This window comes from Lathyrus oleraceus, chromosome 3 (genome assembly GCF_024323335.1).
Source record: "Lathyrus oleraceus cultivar Zhongwan6 chromosome 3, CAAS_Psat_ZW6_1.0, whole genome shotgun sequence".
Lineage (NCBI taxonomy): Eukaryota > Viridiplantae > Streptophyta > Magnoliopsida > Fabales > Fabaceae > Lathyrus > Lathyrus oleraceus.
Genome location: NC_066581.1, coordinates 301078443 through 301093035, shown reverse-complemented (window position 1 = coordinate 301093035; position 14593 = coordinate 301078443).

Sequence of the window (14593 nt, the reverse complement as noted above, 5' to 3'; positions counted from 1 at the left end):
AATTCAGGTTGACTTGATAGGAGACAATCCTTACCGAGTTGACTTGAGCCTTTGTCCGCTTGGTGGAGGCCTCTTTGAGGGTGATAGTGCTAAACAAGTCATTTGTGAGGCATTGTTGCTTTCGACGGGCCCGTGAAGCCAAGGACCTTAGTTTACCTTTACCCCATCTTGGCCTTACTTAGGATGTGATGCAGTGACCACTTCGGACCAAAAGTCTGGTTTGGTTGATACGCGATATCACACTCAAGCGAGATTCTTTTGAGAATAATATGGAAAGCGAGCAGTTGCTTAACCCGATATTATCCAAAGAAGGATCCATAACCTTGGGAACTTTTAGAACCCGTTTGGCAGGTGAACCTTAGAACTTATCTTGGGGCTTTGTCCTAAACTCCATACTGGTGATGAACTTTGAGCCTTGTATTGTTTGACCATGTTTGTGTTTGTTGCATTCATGCATGACATGCATTCATTCCCATCATTTCAACCTTTTTCCAAGGAACTTAAAGTGAGGATTGCAAATATTGCAGGAAACATACAAACCGATTTCATATCTTTGAAGTTCGTTGAGTCCAGGTCACAATATCCAAGTTTCATTTCATTCCGGCGTCGTTTCACCGATCAAAAGCGACGTTGAAGTCAGGTACTCACGAAGGCAGCCAGCACTGCGTCGGTGACGGTTTCCAGCTTTCGGTCGATCATTTGGACGATCAGAAGTTCATCCTCATCACACAAGGTAATATTCTTCACTTATCTCTGAAATCGGCAAAGTTCCGGCTTGCCGACATGTGTTTTAATATATTATTTATCTATATATATATATATATATATATCTATATATATATATATATATATATATATATATATATATATATATATATATATATTATATATTATTTTTTTGTCTATTAATATATATATATATATATATATATATATATATATATATATATATTATTATATATTAATTTTTGTCTATTGTATATTATTTGTCTAAATGTACATATATATATTATTTTTGTCTACTATATATTTATTGTCTAAATATATATATATTATATATATATATATTATATATATATATCTATATATATATATATATATATATATATATTATATATATATTATATATATATATATATATATATATATTATATTACTTTTGTTTACTAAATATTGTTTATCTTTTATTATTATTTTGCATATATGTTTTATTTAAATGTCAGTTAAATTAATTATTTGTTTAAATGTTTATTTTAATTAAATGTTTATTTATATCAAATGTTTATTTTGTCTAAAGTAAATGTTTACATTGTTTTTTTATATTTGTTTATGTTGTTACTAACCGTTTCGTTTCAGTTCCAGCTCGATTAACTCCACTAACTATTCGTAATACTAACTATTCATAGCTAACTGTGTTGTAATAATTTACTTTCTCGCATTTTTTATGTTCTGTATTGTGTGTTTAATCGTATTGTTCACGTTTTATGTTAAAAATCGAAAAATCAAAAAAAGAGAAACCCGATGTGATTCCGACGGTCGCCGTTTAAGAAAACCCTTTCACACACTCACAAGCTTACTCTTGGGCTTCCTTATAATGAGCCCATTTATTTATTGTTTCAGGGTTTAGGCTCATTCAAATCTTTTGCCAGCTTTGGCTTTTTAGTTTAAAAAACATTTTCAAAAGGACGTGTCAGTCTCGAAGCCTCCCGCCTAGGTCGAGCAAGAGATGGCAAGACACGCCAATCTAAAATCAACAAAACAGACTTTCCCCTTTTCTTTTGGGAGAACTACGTGGATTCTGATTTCTCCATTGCGCCTTGGAGATACGTAGGCATGAAGTCTACGACTTTATCGAGTCCAAAAGCAATAAAATCAAGTTCTTTTCTCATCTCCCCAATCAAACGATCAAAGCGAAAAAAGCAAAGCATTCACATAACATAAGCAAAAAGGTTCCTGTGGAGTACCACAGATGTAGAGGGTGCTAATACCTTCCCTTTGCATAACCAACCCCCGAACCCGTAACTCTAAAGGGATTTATCTTTATTTTTCCCTTCCTCTTTTTGGATAAAATAAAAGACGGTGGCGACTCTTGCATTTAAAATATTTTTCAAACGGGTTAAGTTCAATCAATACTTAATCTCATGAAAAATCCCGCCGCGACAGAATGGCGACTCTGCTGGGGAATACATGATTAAACTTATTTGAGGGTTTAGCCTATCTTTGCTTGTTTATATGTTTGCTTTGTGAATATTCGCTAAATTGTATTGTTTGTAATGTTTGTTATTTTGGGTTTTGGGGATACTTGTGATAAATCCTATACCCGGATTTGGGGCACATTTGAGATAGGATGGATGATAATTCAGGTTGACTTGATAGGAGACAATCCTTACCGAGTTGACTTGAGCCTTTGTCCGCTTGGTGGAGGCCTCTTTGAGGGTGATAGTGCTAAACAAGTCATTTGTGAGGCATTGTTGCTTTCGACGGGCCCGTGAAGCCAAGGACCTTAGTTTACCTTTACCCCATCTTGGCCTTACTTAGGATGTGATGCAGTGACCACTTCGGACCAAAAGTCTGGTTTGGTTGATACGCGATATCACACTCAAGCGAGATTCTTTTGAGAATAATATTGGAAAGCGAGCAGTTGCTTAACCCGATATTATCCAAAGAAGGATCCATAACCTTGGGAACTTTTAGAACCCGTTTGGCAGGTGAACCTTAGAACTTATCTTGGGGCTTTGTCCTAAACTCCATACTGGTGATGAACTTTGAGCCTTGTATTGTTTGACCATGTTTGTGTTTGTTGCATTCATGCATGACATGCATTCATTCCCATCATTTCAACCTTTTTCCAAGGAACTTAAAGTGAGGATTGCAAATATTGCAGGAAACATACAAAACCGATTTCATATCTTTGAAGTTCGTTGAGTCCAGGTCACAAATATCCAAGTTTCATTTCATTCCGGCGTCGTTTCACCGATCAAAAGCGACGTTGAAGTCAGGTACTCACGAAGGCAGCCAGCACTGCGTCGGTGACGGTTTCCAGCTTTCGGTCGATCATTTGGACGATCAGAAGTTCATCCTCATCACACAAGGTAATATTCTTCACTTATCTCTGAAATCGGCAAAGTTCCGGCTTGCCGACATGTTTTTAATATATAGTTTATCTATATATATATATATATATATATATATATATATATATATATATATATATATATATATATATATATATATATATATATATTATTTTTGTCTATTATATATATATATACAATATATATATATATAATATATATATATATAGAGAGAGAGAGAGAGAGAGAGAGAGAGAGATTAATTGAAATACACTGTCAGTGTAAAAGGGTTTTACACCATCAGTTAATTATAGACGTTGGATATTAAAAAAAGTTTGACTTTTATTTTAAAAATCTATAAAAATAATACAAACAGGTGATGGTGATGAACCGACAGTGTAAAACTTTTTACACTGACAGTGTATAGTAATAATCTCTCTATATAATATATATATTATATATATTATTTTGTCTATTATATATTATTTGTCTCTAATGTACATATATATATATATTATTTTTGTCTACTATATATTTATTGTCTAAAATATAAATTATATATATATATATATATATATATATATATATATATATAATATATAATATATATATATATATATATATATATATATTACTTTTGTTTACTAAATATTTTTATCTTTTATTATTATTTTGCATATATGTTTTATTTAAATGTCAGTTAAATTAATTATTTGTTTAAATGTTTATTTTAATTAAATGTTTATTTATATCAATGTTTATTTTGTCTAAAGTAAATGTTTACATTGTTTTTTATATTTGTTTATGTTGTTACTAACCGTTTCGTTTCAGTTCCAGCTCGATTACTCCACTAACTATTCGTAATACTAACTATTCATAGCTAACTGTGTTTGTAATAATTTCTCTTTCTCGCATTTTTATGTTCTGTATTGTGTGTTTAATCGTATTGTTCACGTTTTATGTTAAAAAATCGAAAAATCAAAAAAAGAGAACCCGATGTGATTCCAACGGTCGCCGTTTAAGAAACCCTTTTCACACACTCACAGCTTACTCTTGGGCTTCCTTATAATGAGCCCATTTATTTATTGTTTCAGGGTTTAGGCTCATTCAAATCTTTTGCCAGCTTGGCTTTTTAGTTTAAAAACATTTTCAAAAGGACGTGTCAGTCTCGAAGCCTCCCGCCTAGGTCGAGCAAGAGATGGCAAGACACGCCAATCTAAAATCAACAAAACAGACTTTCCCCTTTTCTTTTGGGAGAACTACGTGGATTCTGATTTCTCCATTGCGCCTTGGAGATACGTAGGCATGAAGTCTACGACTTTATCGAGTCCAAAAGCAATAAAATCAAGTTCTTTTCTCATCTCCCCAATCAAACGATCAAAGCGAAAAAAGCAAAGCATTCACATAAACATAAGCAAAAAGGTCCTGTGGAGTACCACAGATGTAGAGGGTGCTAATACCTTCCCTTTGCATAACCAACCCCCAAACCCGTAACTCTAAAGGGATTTATCTTTATTTTTCCCTTCCTCTTTTTGATAAAATAAAAGACGGTGGCGACTCTTGCATTTAAAATATTTTTCAAACGGGTTAAGTTCAATCAATACTTAATCTCATGAAAATCCCGCCGCGACAGAATGGCGACTCTGCTGGGGAATACATGATTAAACTTATTTGAGGGTTTAGCCTATCTTTGCTTGTTTATATGTTTGCTTTGTGAATATTCGCTAAATTGTATTGTTTGTAATGTTTGTTATTTTGGGTTTTGGGGGATACTTGTGATAAATCCTATACCCGGATTTGGGGCACATTTGAGATAGGATGGATGATAATTCAGGTTGACTTGATAGGAGACAATCCTTACCGAGTTGACTTGAGCCTTTGTCCGCTTGGTGGAGGCCTCTTTGAGGGTGATAGTGCTAAACAAGTCATTTGTGAGGCATTGTTGCTTTCGACGGGCCCGTGAAGCCAAGACCTTAGTTTACCTTTACCCCATCTTGGCCTTACTTAGGATGTGATGCAGTGACCACTTCGGACCAAAAGTCTGGTTTGGTTGATACGCGATATCACACTCAAGCGAGATTCTTTTGAGAATAATATTGGAAAGCGAGCAGTTGCTTAACCCGATATTATCCAAGAAGGATCCATAACCTTGGGAACTTTTAGAACTTTCCGTTTGGCAGGTGAACCTTAGAACTTATCTTGGGGCTTTGTCCTAAACTCCATACTGGTGATGAACTTTGAGCCTTGTATTGTTTGACCATGTTTGTGTTTGTTGCATTCATGCATGACATGCATTCATTCCCATCATTTCAACCTTTTTCCAAGGAACTTAAAGTGAGGATTGCAAATATTGCAGGAAACATGGATTTTGGACGGAGAAGTGTGAAAAAGTACAATCTCATCAATCCAAAGATAGATGAACTAAAGAAACTGGTTTCTTCGATCGCAGATCATATTGGTTTCAGAGACAGATATGGGGCACTTATATCTTTATTGACACTTAGGATGGAAGAAGGGTTATTGCAGACATTAGTACAGTTCTATGATCCAGTCTATCACTGTTTCACATTCCCAGACTATCAACTCATGCCTACATTGGAAGAGTATGCCCAATTGCTTCACATCCCAGTTGCTGATACAGTACCTTTCTCTGGTTCAGAAAAGTTACCCGAGCACAGTTCTCTTGCAAAAGTGTTGTACATGAAGAAGTCAGAATTCAAGAATAACTTCACCACCAAAGGAGGACTTCCAGGTTTCACTGCCAAGTTCTTAATGGGGAAGGTTTCTTATTTTGCCAGTCAAGGTTGTGATATTATTGTGGAGCATCTGTTCGCCTTGTTGATCTACGGTTTGTTACTGTTTCCTAATATTGAAGGTTTTGTGGATTCATATGCTATACGCATCTTCCTAAGTGGTAATCCTGTTCCAACTTTGCTCGGAGACACCTATCATTCCATCCATTACCGTACTTTGAAAGGAGGAGAACCATAGTCTGCTGTATAACCGTTACTCTACAAATGGTTTGTCTCTCATCTTCCTAAGTCAGCTACTTTTTGGGATCGCAAGTCAGGACTTCAGTGGTCACAGAGGATTATGTCTCTTACCCAGTCAGATATTGCATGGTATAGTAGAGTTTTAGACGATGTCAAGATCATTGATAGTTACGGGGAGTTCCCCAATGTGCCCCTCATGGGCACAAAGGGAATCATTTCTTATAATCCAGTACTTGCTAGGAGACAACTCGGTTACCCTATGAAGGACAAGCCTCCTAACATTCTTTTAGAAGGTATTTTCTTGAGGGATAACGAGGAGGACCCTACCATGAAAGAGAGAGTAGTAAGAGCTTGGCATCGTGTTTGTCGCAAAGGGAGACTTGAATTGGGTAAGAAAGATTGTACCTCCTATGAGTCGTACCTCCAGTGGATCAGAGCCAGAGCTATACAGTTTAAATGCCATACCCACATCATGATCCTATCAAACCTGCTCCGTTGAAGACCCCCTACCTTCCGCTAGATGACAAAGAAGAACTCCAAGCCACCTTGGAGAGGGTCAAGAAAGAGAGAGACGCTTGGAAGGATAAGGCCCAGGTGCTCGAAATGGAAAATGAAGAACTTCAGAGACAGTTAAAGGAGCAGAGTGGAGAAGATCGTGCAGGTAAACCTCCAGGTTGCAAGAGGATTTATTTTCCTCAGGCACAACAGATTACTCCCAGATTCCACAGTCCTCAGGTGCATGGAAAGGTCTTATAGACAGTTTGGTGAAGGAGAAGCTTTTATGCAGAAGGCCTATGAAGAAAGAATTGAGAGACTTGAAGGACAACTCCTACTTGTTTATGCTCGTCCTGATGACACATGTCCTTAAATGGTTTTCTTGGTTGTATTTTGGGTTGATAACTTTGTTTTGTTATCAAAAATGTTTGCAATTCTATCTTTTCCTTCACTTAGAGTTCCTTGGAAAATCATTCATTTTGCATATCCATGCATCACGTGCATACAGGTTGTCTGTCTTGGTCCAGTCTTCTAACAGTTGCTTCCCGCCAGCAGATCCATTTCAAGCTGACGCATAATTACAACACAAGAGCCAACTACAAAAGAAGACCCCAGATTTGTGACACCAGGAGTAGTTATGAAGAACTGGACCGCAGTTGACATCCCACATTGTGTCCACATATCAAAGTAATTAAGCTTTTCAGTTTTCAAAAATCTTCCGCTTTAGCCCAAAGCGCGAAGCATTAATTTTGTAAAATGGGCACTTTTGTCAAAAAACGTACTATCCATGAAAAAGATCTTTTGTGTTCCTATACACTTGTGTCCTTTTATCTTTTCAGCTTTTCGGAAAATGGTAACACAAAAACCTAAAAAGAATACATTTTTGCATGTCATGGTCAGTCCTCTAAAAACAATTGTTTGTACAGGTTACTTAAACCCGTTGAACACAATGACATCATGCCCTCTCCCAACTTTGAACATTCTGTATTCGAAGCTGAAGAGGAAGAGTGGGATGAGATTCCAGAAGAGGTCGCCCGCCAGCTTGAAAATGAAGAAGACACTATTCAGCCATACAAGGAGCCTTTGGAAACAGTCAACTTGGGTTCGGAAGAAAATGAGAAAGAAGTCAAAATTGGAGCATTGTTATCCCCACAGGTCAAGGAGCAATTGATCAGCCTGTTGAAAGAGTATGTAGATGTGTTTGCTTGGTCTTATCAAGATATGCCTGGTCTCGACACTGACATCGTAGAGCACAAGCTACCTTTGAAGCCAGAATGTCCATCGGTCAAACAGAAATTAAGAAGAACACATCCAGATATGGCCGTCAAGATTAAAGAAGAAGTTCTGAAGCAAATAGATGCTGGTTTTCTTGCCACTTCAGTGTATCCAGAGTGGATAGCAAATATTGTGCCAGTTCCTAAGAAGGACGGGAAGGTACGAATGTGTCGACTATCGTGACTTAAATAGAGCAAGCCCAAAGGATGATTTCCCCCTGCCTCACATTGACATGTTGGTAGACAATACAGCAAAGTTTGACATATTCTCCTTCATGGACGGATTCTCCGGGTATAACCAGATCAAAATGGCTCCCGAAGACATGGAAAAAACTACCTTCATAACACCATGGGGAACATTCTGTTATCAAGTAATGCCGTTTGGATTGAAGAACGCAGGTGCTACTTACCAGCGAGCCATGACAACGCTCTTTCACGACATGATGCACAAAGAGATTGAGGTTTATGTGGATGACATGATCGCGAAGTCTCGTTCAGAAGAAGGTCACTTAGTAGATCTATTGAAGCTGTTTCAACGATTGAGGAAGTTCCGTCTTCGCCTCAATCCGAACAAATGCACATTTGGCGTCAGGTCAGGTAAACTCTTGGGCTTCATTGTCAGCCAAAAAGGCATTGAAGTTGATCCAGATAAAGTAAAAGCTATCCAAGAGATGCCCGCACCAAAAACAGAAAGGCAAGTGAGAGGTTTTCTAGGACGATTGAATTACATATCCCGGTTTATTTCTCACATGACTGCCACTTGTGAACCTATCTTCAAATTGCTGAGAAAGAGTCAGAATTGTGTTTGGACAGAGGATTGTCAGAAAGCATTTGACAGTATCAAAGAGTACCTCATGGAGCCTCCTATCTTGTTACCACTTGTTGCTGGAAGACCGTTGGTTATGTATTTGGCAGTGCTTGAGAATTCTATGGGCTGTATTCTGGGTCAACAAGACGAAACTGGAAAGAAAGAGCATGCCATTTACTACTTAAGCAAGAAATTTACTGACTGTGAATCACGATACTCCTTACTCGAGAAGACATGTTGTGCATTAGCTTGGGCTGCTAAGAGATTGAGGCAGTATATGTTAAGTCACACCACTTGGTTGATATCCAAAATGGATCCAATCAAGTACATTTTTGAGAAGCCTGCACTCACTGGTAAGATTGCCAGATGGCAGATGCTGTTATCAGAATACGACATTGAGTATCATACCCAGAAAGCTATCAAGAGCAGTGTGTTGGCTGAGTACCTTGCTCACCAACCCGTTGAAGATCACGATGATAATGAGGATGAGTTTCCTGATGAAGATGTCATGTTCCTAAAATCCAGAGATTGTAAAGAGCCACTTCCTGAAGAAGGACCTGAACCAGATTCTCAATGGGGTTTAGTATTTGATGGAGCTTCCAACGTTTATGGACATGGAGTAGGTGCAGTCATTATCACTCCAGAAGGTTCTCATATTCCTTTCACGGCAAGAATTTGCTTTGAATGTACAAACAACATTGCTGAATATGAAGCCTGTATCATGGGTCTTGAAGAAGCCATTGACCTCCGCATCAAAAATCTTACTGTTTATGGTGACTCAGCGTTAGTTATCAATCAGATCAAAGGAGAATGGGAAACACGCCACCCTGGCTTGATCCCATACAAAGACTATGCAAGAAGATTGTTGACTTTCTTCACCAAGGTTGAATTGCATCACATTCCTCGGGATGAGAATCATATGGCGGATGCTCTAGCTACGCTGTCTTCAATGTATCAAGTGGGTTTTCCAAACGAAGTACCCAGAATTATGATCAAGCGACTTGATAGACCAGCACATATGTTTACAGCTGAGGCCAGTTTTTATGATAAACCATGGTACCACGATATCAAGCATTTCCTTCAGACTCAGGGGTATCCTCTTGGAGCAACAGAAAAAGATAAAAAAAGACTTTGAGAAGATTGTCAGGCAGTTTCTTCCTTAATCAGAATGTGCTCTATAAGAGGAATTATGACATGGTCTTACTCAGATGTGTTGACAAAAAGGAAGCAGAAATGTTGATGAAAGAAGTTCACGAAGGGTCCTTTGGTACTCATGCAAACGGCCACTCTATGTCAAGAAAGATGTTGAGAGCTGGTTACTACTGGTTGACCATGGAATCAGATTGCTGCAAATTTGTAAAGAAGTGTCACAAATGTCAGATCTACGCTGATAAGGTTCATGTACCACCAACCTTTTTGAATGTGATTTCTGCTCCTTGGCCATTCTCAATGTGGGGCATTGACATGATCGGTATGATTGAACCCAAAGCTTCCAACGGACACCGTTTCATTCTCATGGCAATTGATTACTTCACCAAATGGGTGGAAGCAGCTTCGTATGCAAAGGTGACAAAGCAAGTGGTGGTCAGATTCATCAAAAATAATCTCATTTGCCGATATGGCATTCCAAACAAGATCATCACTGACAATGGCTCCAATCTGAACAACAAAATGATGGATGAATTATGTGAAAGTTTCAGGATCGAGCATCACAACTCTTCTCCTTACCGTCCCAAGATGAATGGGGCAGTTGAAGCTGCAAATAAGAATATCAAGAAGATCATTCAAAAGATGGTTGTTACCTACAAAGATTGGCATGAAATGCTGCCTTTTGCACTACACGGATATAGAACATCAGTCCGTACTTCAACTGGGGCCACCCCATTTTTCACTTGTATGCGGTATGGAAGCTGTGTTACCGATAGAGGTTGAAATTCCATCAATGAGGATACTAATGGAAACTCAGTTGTCAGAGGCTGAATGGTGTCAAAGCAGATACGATCAGTTGAATTTGATTGAAGAAAAAAGAATGACTGCCTTGTGCCATGGACAGTTATATCAAAAGAGAATGAAGCAGGCATTTGATAGGAAGGTTAAGCCGAGAGAATTCAAAGAGGGTGACCTTGTGCTCAAGAAGATGATACTATTTCACAATGATTCTAGGGGCAAGTGGACTCCTAACTATGAAGGACCCTATGTTGTCAAGAAAGCCTTCTCAGGCGGTGCTTTAACTCTTACAAACATGGATGGTAAAGAGCTTCCACGTCCCGTGAATACAGATGCAGTCAAGAAATACTTCGCCTAAAAAATGAAAAGAACAGCTCGCTAAGTTGAAAACCCGAAAGGGCGGCTTAGGCAAAAATGAGCGTCTCGGTGGACTGAAAACCTGAAAGGGCGGTCCAAGCAGAAATTAGAGACATAAAGAAAAACAAAGAGAATATTATCCCGGTAGATTGAAAACCCGAAAGGGCAATCTAGGCAAAAGTTAGGGATTTCAGGCAAGTAACTGCATAACAGAGATAAGATCATTGAAGTATCAGAATATTTTCAACAGTTCTTCAACTTTCTCAAGGCTGCAATACAGGTCAAAAGTGGAAGAGAGAATGATGTCATTGTAGTTCAATGTACCCTTTTTCCACGAAATTACCATTTTCCAATTTGTAAAGATCTATGGAATCACGCTGTTGGTTGATTACCATCCTATCAAATCAATTTGAGCCTTTCTATATTTCTTGGCACTCTTAATTTTCATTTCAAATTACGAAAGTTCTTTTACTTTGACAGATATGTTTTGAAACAAAAAGTTTTGAATTAAAAACAGTTTTTGAAAAATATAAAGATTATTTATTTTGATTTGTGGACATCAATAAAAGGTGAGACATGTGGTCCCAGTAATTCTGAAATCATGTGATTCCAACTAGACATGTTCATATTACTATCCTTATATGTATATGATGAAAAATCTCCACAGGTGTCTTGGCAGTAATATTTTTTCAGCAGAGGTTGTGATTCTGGATATCCCCAGCTATGCTTCCTAGTTTCCTCAAGAGATCATGCAAGAAATATTTCAAGAAGTTTATTCCCTTCACTTGGGCATGAAGACTCCCCAGTTAATTGATCATGAAGACTCCCCAGTTTATATGATCATGAAGACTCCCCGGTTAATTGATCATGAAGACTTTGATCCAGGTTTTAAGTTACATATTTGGCCTATGGGATTACTACAGGTATTTCCCCAGTAATTTATTAAGGCGGGATCAGCAATGTCCCCAGCAGAGGATGAGAAGGAAGATTTGATTTCCCTGAGCAGGAGTAATACAGAGGTCTCCATCCCTCAGCGAGTGAAGAAAGTTGATATTCAGAAACTACAGGGAATCTCCTGTTGTTCTCTGTCCATTCAATAGAAGGATATGTCTCCTCCTCAGTAATGTTTTGTAGTAAAAGAAGAGTGTGTTATGCATTTTAAGCAAATTCAAGAATTGCAGGATTTCTCCTGAATTCTCATTTATATTCAAAGGTCAGACATCACTGTTCCCCGCAGAGTCTCCTAGAGGAAAGATCTCGTAACCAGATATCAGACACCATAATCCCCTGCAGAGTCTTCATATACAGAAAGTCTCCATGATAATTAAAGCAAAAAAATCAAGGATAGATTTCCTCTATATTCTTATTCCCTGGAAAGATACCACCTATCCCCAGCGGACTTTATCCCCAGCGGAGTCTTTCCAGAAGAATAATCCCTTCTGCATTATCAGCAAATTCCAGAATTGCAGGACTTCTCTTACACTATCATCTTATTCCAGAGGATAACACCTTGTATCCCCAGCGGAGTCCTCAGAAAGGTCCAATCCTCATATACCTCACAAATTCAAGAACCACAAGGGAATCTCCTGCTTTTTGAAGTAGAAGGCATCTCCATTCTTCTACGGAATCCTCAGCAGAGACAGACTTTTAAGAAACCTGGATATGGTGCTCTTGTACCAATTCCCCAGCAAGTCTTTGTACTACTCCCTAGCGAGTCTCAGTGCAAATCTCCAGCAAGTCCTTATGCAGTTGTTAACATTTTTAGTTATTCCTAGTTTTGTCTGTCCATCATGCATTCATTACTAAATATTCATGCATATCTATGACATATCATGCTTGCATTCATATGCACCTTGTTTCCTTGTTTATATTGGGGTTGAGTCAATCTCTCCATATAGAGTATCCTCATAAGCAGCAACACACCTTTTATTGGTCATGTTCCCACAGAGATCTATGCCTCGTGGAAGATGGTTGTTTCAGTTGTAAATCCTGATGAGTTCATTCCTCTTCGGTTGAAGTCTTGTTTGACCGTTTCATTCTAGTTCTATCCTAGTTTGAACCTCGTGTCTCCAGATAAAGCTCAGAAATTGCCAGTAAAAGAAGGCAACAATATAGTCTTTGTGACTCTCATTCAGTACAAACAGACATGACAGATATTGTGTCCAAGTCCTTTATACCTTCATCTTTGAGTTGGTACCCATTACAAACTTGAGTTACCTACATCCATGAGTGGTAACCTTTGTTATCCCTCGGATAAAATTAATTACTACTCCATCTATGAGTTGATAACATCCTCACAGAAAGTTCCATGTTTCTACCTGCAACTTTGAGCTGGTAGCGTGCTTTCGTCTTTGAGTTTAGCACAGATTCCTTTTGATTCCACCTTCGTCTTTGAGTTGGTGAAGTACCTGCAACTTTGAGCTGGTAATATGCATTCATCTTTGAGTTAGCAAGATTTCTTTTGATTCCACCTTCGTCTTTGAGTTGGTGAAGTACCGTCGTCTATGAGCTAGTAGTGTGCATTCATCTTTGAGCTTGCACAGGTTTCTTTTGATTCCATCTTCGTCTTTGAGTTGATGGAATGCCTTCATCTATGAGTTAGGTACACTTTATCCTGTTACCTTAATCTTTAAGCTGGTAACGTGCTTTCGTCTTTGAGTCAGCACAATTTTCTTATGTTTCCATCTCCGTCTTTGAGTTGATGGAGTACCTTCATCTATGATTTAGGTACATAGTGAGCCCTCATCTATGAGCTGGTGTGTAGTATGCGTTCATCTTTGAGTTCGCACATTTCCTGTGATTCCATCTTCGTCTTTGAGTTGATGGAGTACCTCATCTATGAGAGGGTATGTTTGATCCTTGTTGAACTGATAGTGTGCTTTCATCTTTGAGTCTGCACAGATAACTTCTGATTCCATCTTCGTCTTTGAGTTGATGGAGTACCTTCATCTATGAGTTAGGTACATTTTGTCCTTCCACCGTCATCTTTGAGTCGGTAATGATAAACATCTCCAGGAGAATATGTTCTAAATTCTTTTAAACACCTTTGTCAATGAATCGGTGGTTGCCTTCAACTTTGAGTCGGCATTTCTCTGTCTACCTCATCAATGAGTTGGTAGTGTGCATTCAACTGTAAGTCTGCACAATGATCCTTAGATCTGATTCTTCATCTACACCATCATCAATGAGTTGGAATTTGATTTCCCTAGCAGTGTTATTATCAATCTTTTGAAGCTTACCTTCAACTTTGAGTTGGCATGTCCTGTTTACCTCATCAATGAGTGGGTAGTGAGCTGTCAACCATGAGTTAACGCAGTTCGATTCTTATTATGCCCTTGTTATACCTTCATCCTTGAGTTGGTATTCATCTTTTCTGTTACCTCCATCTTTGAGTTGGTAATGTACTGTCACATCAGTACTCTTGTTATATTGATCTTTTCCCACTTTCTTCTATGAGATAGTGATGTATCGTCAACATTGAGACGATATCTCTTTCCTCCTATTTCCATCTATGAATAGGTAGTGAATCGTCCCCAGCTGAGTGTTCTCAGTGTTTACCTTCATGCATTGAGTCGGTGTATGTCCTTCCCCAGTAGAGTTTGCACTCCTGTGTCTCTGTGTCTGTCTGTCTTTTGCATCATGCAT